Raw genomic sequence first — 10,743 nt, 5'->3', positions numbered from 1 at the left:
CCCTTTCGAGCACTTTCGGCATGTTTACGAGCACGCTCCGCCAACTCTTCTTTGCTGAGGGTCCGTTTTAGCGGCATTCTTCAACTTCCGTTGCATGCTGCCGCGATTTTTCACCACCCACCTCAAGCTAAGTAAGGGAAAGCGAACCGTACGCATACACCGGCACCACCCTCTTAATCCGGTTATCAATTTTCAGTGCACTGGCTAGGCCCTATCTAATCCCTCTGCGCTTCAGCGTTTTCCTCTGCTCTTGTCAACCAATTAGATAAGACAAGCCGTTCACTGTAGGCAATGTTATTCGTTTTTAAAGCAACCAAAAGTGACCGCCTATAAACGAGGAGAATGTTTGGTTGGTCAGTTCAGACAACCCTGCGGGTCACCGCCTGATTCTTGCGTCGGCGGTTACGCAATTTTGACGTCAGAGGATCGGAATAAAAACATATTGGAATAGTTTTACGTTATAGGGCCCCAGTGTACAAAATAATCACCTTTGCAGCACGGAAAAGTACGACACGTATAAAGCGAATTTAACGATTCTATAACTTTTGCGCTTTAGTGAAACGTGCCCATTTTGGGGGATTGGCCACCAACGGAGCCCATCGAGTGACACATTCTGAATGGCAAATTCAATGAAAATAATCGATAATAAGAACTGTCAATTACAGTAAGTTATTCCAGTAACGTATCTGTGTGTTTTACAGATTCCTGTGAGCCCATATCATTCGTTTTCCCTTGGGGGATTTTAAATTTTTTTTTATACGTAGAGCAACCGTGCGCATAACTGGCATCATTTTAAGAGTATTATCAGGTCATTCGCGGGTACTTCATTTGATGAACAATTCATCTTTGTTTAGGTATGCAGAAATATATCCACCGAGTTAACGAACGACCTAACAATAACCAGGCAGGCATGTCAAGCCCGGCCAAGCAAGGAACGCTTAGCGTTAAAAACGATACTTGTGCACGCACGAGCACGAGCATATTCAAGACGAGAAAAAAAAAAAAACATGAACAGCGAATTCAACTTAAACCATAATATTGTCGAAGAATTTTCAGCCCATGTCCTTACTAACCACAAAACGTATTTTACTTTCTTGAACGCTCTCTTTTCGACGCCACCATCCGTCTATGGTCCCAGTATCCACTGAAGTAACAATCAAAGATTGCCCATAGCCTCTTGTTCGTAACAATACAGTTGCCTCCGATTGATCTAAACGAGCCGCATGGGCGGCATATAACGCGCCTAGGCTCAGTGCCGTTTTACGCATTCCTTTCTTTCTATAATGGTCAGTTCACTTCAAACTGTCGTTCACCTTCCTTTTTTTACTAGGATCAGCCGAATGCCTATCTCCACAGCCTTTCCCAAGCAGTGGGGGTGGGCCACGGCAGGGCGTCATCATTGCCCTCATAATTGGTACGGCCATTCGGCCCCTGACATGCAAAACTGACGGCTGTTGAACTCCATCGCACTCCGACGTTCTTTTCCCTCGAACTGCGGCTTCGTGAGGGACTCGTCTCAGAACCTCAAAAAGGTGGGACAGCTCTACAAGAGAATCTATTCAGCAGGCATCGATGTCGATCCGTTCCTATGACTCGACCCAGAGTCAGCCGCAAAGAGCGGACGTCAACTACCTGCGCCACATTTTCTACAATGTCGACAAGGACAGAAGTGGTCGCGTAGACGCTGTCGAGCTGCAGCAATGTCTGTCCAGCGGCAGCTGGAAGCCCTTCAATACCGAAACGGTGCGCATGATGATAAACATCTTCGACCGCAGCCGTGTGGGCACGGTGAGCTTCGACGAGTTCGTGTCTCTTTGGAAGTACATCGACGACTGGCTCCGGTGCTTCAAAGACTTCGACAAAGACTGCTCAGGCTCCATCGACAGGAATGAACTTCGCGACGCGCTCACCACCTTCGGCTACCGTCTGAGCGGAGAAGCAATGGATCTTCTGCTCAGGAAATATGACCGTGAAAGGAAAGGATCCATTAACTTTGATGACTACATCCTGTGTTGCATTACTCTGCAGACCATCACGAACGCCTTCAAGAGCTACGACACCGATCGAGACGGTTTTATCACGATAAGCTATGAAGATTTCTTGAAGCTTGGCCTTAACGTTTTAGTGTCATGAACTTGAATCGATCTTGTTCATTGAGCTTTGCTCAAAATTCTCACCTGATCTGTGACGATAAGTCGTTTTCCCCATGGTTTTTGTTGCCATACAAGATTTGGTCAAATAATTGTATAACAAGCTAACCTACCTGCTGCCATTTATTAATCTGCCGCCCAGCGATACCGGAATTTTTCATTGCACCTCAAATAGTACTTCTAGGAAGACTTAATCTAGAAGACGTCATAATTACTTTACAAATAATGCCTCCGCTTAGAGCTGCATAGTACACCTGTGCTTAAAATTAAAATTTGGAGGGCTCCAAACTAAATCATTGTGCAAAACGACTTCCTTTGCATTTATCATTGGTCAGTCATGACAAGTCACTGGCCATTAGCAATTTAATACTCGCGTTCAGCAGCTTTCTATCTCTTTTTAAGTTATAATAAAGCGAACCTTCATTTTTCTACCCTTCCTGGGTTGACAGGAAGGGTAGTATCTCTCTGTCAGTATCTCGGCCGATATATTTGTGGATATCTATGTGAGCGTACTCTCTTACAGGATTATTCGGTACTGAGCATAATGGCCAATGCGGACTGACACAGAAGGTATTTCTAAACGACGCGGCCCAGACTATCAGGTGATGTATGTAAGCTAGCGCAGACGGGAGCTTTAACACAAAAATAAAGGTCATGCCGTGTTCTCATTGAGTCGTCATTTCACTTTTGTTGCATTGTAATAATTCATTCGTTGTCATTTTGTCGGCATTGCTCCGCCGCCTTCATTCAGTAATTTCCCCACGTTGTGAGTTCATCGTCGACATGCCACCATCGTCACGTCGTCATTCCGTCGTGTTTATTCCATCGTCGTCACGCCGCGGCACTCATGCGGTAGCCAATCCATTGTGATTGTGATGCCATTGTCATGACAAAGTTGAGAGTATTCATAGTCTTACCATCGTCGTGATCGCATCCTAGTCGTTCCAGCGACGTCGTTCAAGCTTCATCCAATTATCGTCTCGCCTTCATCGTCACACCATCATCCTCATTTCATAATTGCCATGCCATTGGCATGACGTCGTAGTCATAACATCTTTCGTCATTACATATTCGTCATTCGTTCTTCCTGGATCGACTGTCGGGATTGGGACATACACACACCGTCATGCCGTCAGGGTTGTTCATTTGTGGACATGCTGTCGCAGTTATTACGATGTCGTCATGCAGCCTTCGTCATGCTATCGTGATTTTATCGTCATCGTGATGCCCTTTCTATTTCTTGCATAATTGTCATTCCAGCTTCATCATACCACTGTTGTCTCGCCATCTTCATGCCATTCTAGTCTCTGAGAGCCTTCACCGAATCTTTGGCACTTAGAACAGCGTCGATGCTTCGAAATGTACGGTCTCTCAATTATTTTGATGTAACCTGTTTCGATGTAATTGAGGAGCGTACTTAGACAAAAGGTAAGCATGACGTGTTTTGTCGAAATTTCCTCGTCGCCTCGTAGGATCTTAATTCGCTGCACAATGGTGACAGTTTGCTCTTTCGAACATTCTAGGAGCTCTGTGCCAGTCAATCCCAGCAGGTACTGATCTGCTACTAACCGTCGTGTAATATTCATTTAAAGATGAGTGCATACAGAAATTAGGGTGTCACCAAACCAGATGAGTTTTGACAGAGTTTCATAGTGAGATTTATAAAGGTCTTCAAGGAGAATGTTCCTCCTGGCTATTTCCTTGACTTTGTATCCATGACCTAAAGTGTCAGTCAGGCATTTTGCGACAATAAAAGGTGATACTGTTCTTACGGTCTTGTCACGGGATTCACTCTGAATCACGTGGAAATTTGCAAAAATTTCAGTGGCCTTAGTAAAGAGTCAAATCATTCAACGGTGCGCCTTCTTTTCGTGAAAGGGCAATCAAGGAGTCTGGATATCGAGAAAGCTATGCAAATTGGAGTGATTTTGGCGGTGCTGCCAGATGCAACCGCGGAGCCTAACAAGGGGACGCGACAGGCATTGTGAATAAACAAAGCCTGCCAATACCAGCTGTACACAACCACTATAGCCAAATATGATATAACCAAGGTTGGTTATTTCACACAAGGTTAACCCTAGCTTCCTGGAGCACCAGAAATTCAGAAGTGAGAAGAAGACAGGATACATTTAAAGCGACAGAAAAAGACGAAGATAGAAGAGGAGGGTGGGAAAACGCAACTACCGATTTCCCCGGGTGAGTCAGTCCGAGGGTGCCACCTAGGTGAAGCAGAGACCACATAAGTGTGTTGCCTCGGCCGAGGGGCCATAAAGGTCCTAACGCTCGGCATCGGCTCAGCCCCCATAATTGCATTTTCCCCGGACAAGGCTAAGCCCAACACGGCTACACGCGGGAGGGTCCAACCCTCATGTGCTCGAGTACGTGGTGTCGCAACACACCAAACCGTGGATTTAAACGTTTAAACAACTGGATTTCCTGAAATAAGGTACGGCGCAATTTGTCATAAATTCCAAAAAGAAAGCATTTCGTGAATGTTTACAACAGAGAATTATCAAGATGTGTGCGAATGGTCCGGTATTATAGCGTGAAAAGGCGTTAGTTATTTTATTAGGTCCCATCAATTTGTTAGTCTTTAATGTTCAGAAGCACTGCGAAGACAGGCCTTCGAATGTTATAAAATAGGAGTTACTCCAAGGGAGTTACTGTGAATTTCATGTCCTGGTCCAAGTTTGAGAATATCGAGTGACAGTAATATTTGAAATGTTCGGCTACGAGGGAAGTATCCTCGATGAGGTAACCTCCACAGCTATATGGTCTATTTCATTGCCATTCTCAGAGAGGTAGCTCTACAATTTCTCCAGATCATGTTGTACAATGGCCAGGGAAGTAGAACACGAAGTAGCTTTCACTTCATCTAAATTAGGTGGTGGCCGAGTCTTGCAAATGCCAGTTATTCTTTTTTTAAATTTTTGATGCATTTGCCTTAACGGTTTAAATGAATGATCTCACTTAGAGATACTCCTAACAAATGACGAGAGTGGCGAACACGGTCGACGTTCGTCTAAATCTTATCGGCGGGTCTAGCGCATCGCCTTTTATACCTGAGTCATGGAATGTTCCAGATCAAACGCTGGTGCCCGGATGTGTTCCGGAAAGTTCTACACAATTCACGACGCGCTTACGTGCAATCAGATTTCGCAAGGTTTGGTGACAACAGACAGTGGAGAGGGCAATCGATAACATTCCAGAAACATCAGATACGTGCAGGCGGGTCTTGTGCTGAGCGATAACATTTGTTAGAAAGTTGAACATGATCACCCGATGAAGATAAATACGTACACACGTCAATACTATGGACATCCTTATACATTAGAAAAGTGAGTGCAATTACCTATCACTGACATGAGTTTTTTTTTCGCAACTGCTGGTACTTCTACATTTTACAGACATGTCCAAGGCAAACGTTTTCAGAGATATTGATTTGTTTATTTATATACTCGATACTGCAGTATTCATGTGGTCCAAACACGAAGGACAGAACTAAAAGAGATAATTTGGAACGCCACGAAATAGTAGCGGCAAATATATCTTTGATATCGTTGGTTTCCTATTTCTTTCGAATAGAAAGCATAAATGCAACAGCATAGAAAATGAATCCTTTAAATATTGCACACAACGTTGTTTACATAATGGCAGGATGCAATCTTATGTACGACCTAATTGTACCCGACATGGTAAAACAAGGAAGCGAGCCTTGCTTCCTTGGTGGAATGACAACTTTGCGTACAAATTCGTGGAATATAGAAACACTGAACGCCAAAGAAAGACAATGCGAACATCCGTCTACCCGCGCCCCATAACAAGGGTGCGCGGCTCATTCGTTCTGAGCATGGGCCGAGAATGACGGTCCTTGACCGTATTGGAGTTCGTGGCATGCGTACTGAACGTTTAAGCTGCTCGACTGTTCCGAGAAATCCCCTTTGTAAGGATACTACTTAACCTAACTGTCTTGAAAAAAGATTCCTTCGCGTAAAGAGCCGAAATAGTATGAGGTCATTCAGCGGAGATGACCTGAATGTGGGCGTGCTGCACGCGCTTGCTGCAGGAAATCTCCCCTTTGGAGGGATATTGTTTTCCTAACACGTGTGTAAAAATGTATGTTTGACATAAGAGCTGAATTCGTATGAGAAGGGTTTGAACCTGTGTAGAGCATAGGAAGAAGTAGGAACCTGTGTTCAGTTCAAGTTCATGAAATGCTGAATGCAGCAACGTTGCTCTAACGATAATAGAAGGAACCTGAACGATTGCACCAGTAACTCATGAATTTGTCAGTAGCACGGATGCATGGCATATTGTTTTGAATGTGTCATGAGACATCGTCAAGCCTTTGTTGTGCTTTTCTTTTCAAGACAGTAAAGGATGCGGGTGTCGTAAATACTGTTAATATAGCAAAGTGTGAATAAATGTTTTCAAACAAATCAGGACAGTAACCCTATTTTGAGACATAGTAATTAAGCCGTGCTGCGATTTCCTTACTTCATTCACATGTAAGAAGGACTAGTACAGGTAACGGGGAAGGAATTTTAGCAGCGCGACTCGCCTCCAAGGAGACAGCTAACGTACATGTAGCACGAGGTTAGAACACGCTGTGGGGTTCAACCAGAGTGGCTGTTCTCTCGGTACGTTCCGAGATCCCACGGCACCTTAGCTGGCCAGCCTAAATAAACCGTAGCTACGGTGCCTACCTCTTCACGAAGCCTCCCAAAAATTGTTGCCAACCGATGGCCGAGCCCAGCCACGCCAAAGCCATCGCACCGACTCTAACAAGGCTAGAGGTACATGGTATCGGGTGGTCCAGCGGTCCCACGGTTATACAATGTCCGGGAATTCTCCATCAACATGATCGACCCCTGGCTCATCCACCTGGGCAGCCACTCACTTCTGAACAAGGTTCCAGGCTTCGGCTGCTTTCCAGGTTCCGGCTGTCACCCCCTGCCCTGACTTCTACGAGGACTTGCGGGCAGCCATCCTTGATTAATACGGCACCTCTGGCGCTCAGTCACAACAGCTCTCGCCATTTGAACCGTCGCGTCCTTCCGCGTCTTATTATTTCTACATCGCATGCTACCACCCGCACCGATTGTCAGCCCGCACGGTCCTCAGCCTCAAGCCTCTACTCGGTACGTGAGCCTGCTTCCTATCTCAAAGGAAGCTGCGCGACAACTCTTTCCAAAAAATTCACTGTGCCAAACGCAACAGCTTCAAGCTACTCTCCATCCAGCCGCTCTCCTGCGTTTGGACACCTCAATCATCACCGATTCAGAGGTTCTGCTGCGGGCTCCACTAGGCGCAAATTTAACTCTCGCAGGCACGGTGACGCCACAAGGACAACCTTGGCCATGCCTTCAGCGACCACAACCATGATGCTACCGGCGCTCGATATTTCGCCGCACGCAGCAGCAGGTGAGTCTTGCGATGTTCTGGGCCCCTATAACGTAAAACCATTCCAATATGTTTTTATTCCAATCTCCTGACGTCAAATTTGCGTAACTGCCGACGCAAGCATCAGGCGGTCACCCACAGGGTTGTCTAAAGGGACCAATCAAACGCTATCCTCGTTCATAGGAGGTCACTTTTGTTTGCTCGAAAAACGAATAGCATTGCCTACACTGAGCGGCTTGTGTTATCTAATTGGCTGACAAGAGGCGAGTAGCACGTTCAAGTGGAGAGGGTGTCGATGGGGCCGAGCCACTGCACTGAAAGTCGATAACCGGATGAAGAAGGTGGAGCCGGCGTCTGCGATTGGTCCGCTTTTGCTTACTTAGCTTGCGGTGGCTGTCTCGAAAATCGCGGCGGCATGCAACGGAAGCTTAAGAATGACGCTAAAACGGATCCTCAGCAATTACGACTTGGCAGAGTCAGGTCGTAAACGTGCCAAAAGTGCTCGAAAATGTTACACTGCCACGAAAGAAGTTTTATCTTACGCAAATAAACCCATGCTCTCTGGCAGGTGCGACTCCCCAGTGCCTGAGTGATCGGCGGCAGCCATCATTTATTCCTTTCAGACCGGGGCAGCCTGCGGCTATTGAGGAGAAAATTCATTTTGTTCGGCATATTAATGCATCTTTAATGCGTACACGTCACTTTGACGCGGTGAGTTCTTGCGGTTTTGTGACGTAGCGTGAGAGGCAGGTGAAGTGGGTGCAGCCGGAAAACTTCTGACTAATAGCCGGGGGCTAATGACGAAAAGACGTCGAATTAGAAATAACTATTTTTCTTTTTTCGATCAGATCATGCATAATCAGCGTGTACATGTCATATTAGATGGGGAGCTATCGTAGTTTTCGTGACGTCGCGTGACAGGCAGGGGAAGTAGTGGTGGTGCAAAAAAGTTTTTGTCCAATCGCGGAGGGCTGATTGCAGAATTGGAATAGAAAAGTTTGGAATAGTTTTACGTTATAGTGCCCCTGTGCTGGCAACTTCTGCAGGTGCAAGCTCTACCAAAATTTTGCAGGTGCAGCTGTGTCTTCTTGTTTCTTCAGCTCGAGAATCACTTCTACGTCCACAACGTGAGTTTTGCGCTATCACATTCGCGCTATCTCCACACAAGTCGTGAGCTGCAAGACGGTCTTCTTAAAGAACAGGGAATTCTGCCATTTCTGGGCTTCTACGAGAACCAGCGGCCAGTCCTGATTTCGCACTAAGACATCCCTGTGGCAGCGCCATGCTAATAACCTACGCTACCGGTCCTGCCTTGTCCGCCTCTCGGATTCCATGAATCCGACACTACCAACGACGGTAGCACCTGAGCGACTGGGGTATCGGCCACTCATTAGATGCCGAAGGACCATGGCCGGCTGGCCTGTATGACTCGTCTAAAATAAAACAGACTAGAAGACTCAATAGTCATGGATGAGCTGGAATGTTCTGTGTCGGTCTCCTGAGCTCCTCCAGGAGCCATGTGCTGGGACAGAGTGTCGGATGAAAGATCAGGAGATTCTTTCGCAGTGGATGAACCTGGTTGTAGGGGTGAAACAGGAGGGAGAAATAGAGTGTGCAGCAGAACCTGTATGAGTAAGACGGAACACAGGAGCATCAGCAAGTCGATTAGACAGTTCATAAGCTCTTGGTAGTGGATATGCGTTGACCACAATGACCTTGTTTGGTTCTCGGAGATGGAAAGAAAGCCGAATAGAATTGTAATTTTCTGAGCCCCGATGAGCAGGTAAATCTACTCGAACGCTGATACGCGTCAATGACGTCAGCTGCTTGCGGTCTTTGCAGGTCAGTTCGAACATGATGGCGGAGAACCAGGGTTAGAGGACGAAGTTTTGCACGAGCTGGTTACACAGAAGCTCATAGACGAACTTCATGAATGAAGCTGTTTACAAGGTTGTCGCCAGAAGATATCAGTTAATCCTGCTGGGGCATTCTGCGGTAGAGACGATGATTCGACAGCCTGGTCAGCCGGAATTCCTGACACTTGACGACGAGTGAGTGAATATCCTTGAATATCGATGCACAGGGCTTAAATGGCGTCTAGGCGCAGAAGAGAAATGCCCTCCTCCGTGGCGTGGAATGTAACTACTGCAGACGTATTGCGGTATTTACCTTCCAGGGCGAAATGTCCCAAACGCGCCATTTCTTGCTGAGAGTTCCGAGTCAGATCCTCAAGGCGTACTCGGGAAAGCCCTTGAAATGTTCTTTGTAGGTGGCGCTGTTCATCAAAGAGACCGTAGCTTCCTTATCGACGAGAAACTTGAGTCATGTACTTGCACTGAGGACTTCGGCATAAATTATGGCCAGACGGCAATTCGGTTGTTGCATTGTTAGCACGGGAAACTGTACTTACTGACTCTCTTTCAGCAGAAGAGGAAACGAGCTGAGCTTTTGCAAGAGCCACTCAATGCATCGGTTCTGTGAACGACAAACTGCAGCGTAATTTTACACTTCCTTGCAATCACGGCCGTTAACGTGTTTGTCCGGGCAGCCTGGGTCATATGCTATGTGCTGCGTTGATCCACTTAAAAGCACTTCTTGTTGGGCTAGTTCGCAGCTGTTCATTATAAAATATAAGGACGCCAAATAAACGGACACACACAAGAGAAGAGAAAGGGACAGGGCGCCATAATGGACTCTTGCTTCTTGACTCGCTTTGTGAAATTCCCGTCGGGTGCCATGTTGGCCGGCTGTCCCAGATCGCCGCTTCCCGCCATGTTGTCGGGGGCCATCTCGAACCAGTCTGGTTGATCAAGGAGGTTGGCGAGGACCACTACCTTGAATACCCGGGCGAGGAAGTCAATGGTGCAGAGACACGCTGCAGAGACACGTGATGCAGGGAGAACCATTGAATAGCTAAAGTTCTTTGTGAACTTGCTCGACGTTTCGCCCAATCTTTTCAGCTTTCCGTAGCGTCAGCGAAGTTCCTTCATAAAGAAGGATTTCGCTGAATCTTGCAGGTACGACGCATTGCAAAAATTGGTCATTCAGCGACTCATGAGGCCAGCGCCAAAATCGCGTGCACGTGCCAGCCGATGCATCGCGTTGATGAAATCTTGGAAACTTTCTCCTGGCTGCTGTTTGCGATCCCGGTAGGTAATGGGATGTACCTAAAGATTAGTACTGTCTTGAT

General features: G+C 46.6%; 1 pseudogene; it reads left to right on the top strand.

Moving 5' to 3' along the window:
- The first annotated feature begins 1,572 nt into the window (after positions 1–1,572).
- Positions 1,573–2,133, top strand: LOC142559360 (programmed cell death protein 6 pseudogene; annotated as a pseudogene).
- Positions 2,134–10,743: the final 8,610 nt, after the last annotated feature.

This window comes from Dermacentor variabilis, chromosome 10, assembly GCF_050947875.1.
Source record: "Dermacentor variabilis isolate Ectoservices chromosome 10, ASM5094787v1, whole genome shotgun sequence".
NCBI classification, from domain to species: domain Eukaryota; kingdom Metazoa; phylum Arthropoda; class Arachnida; order Ixodida; family Ixodidae; genus Dermacentor; species Dermacentor variabilis.
Note: the sequence above shows the minus strand (reverse complement) of the source record. Positions and strands in the feature narration are given on the sequence as shown.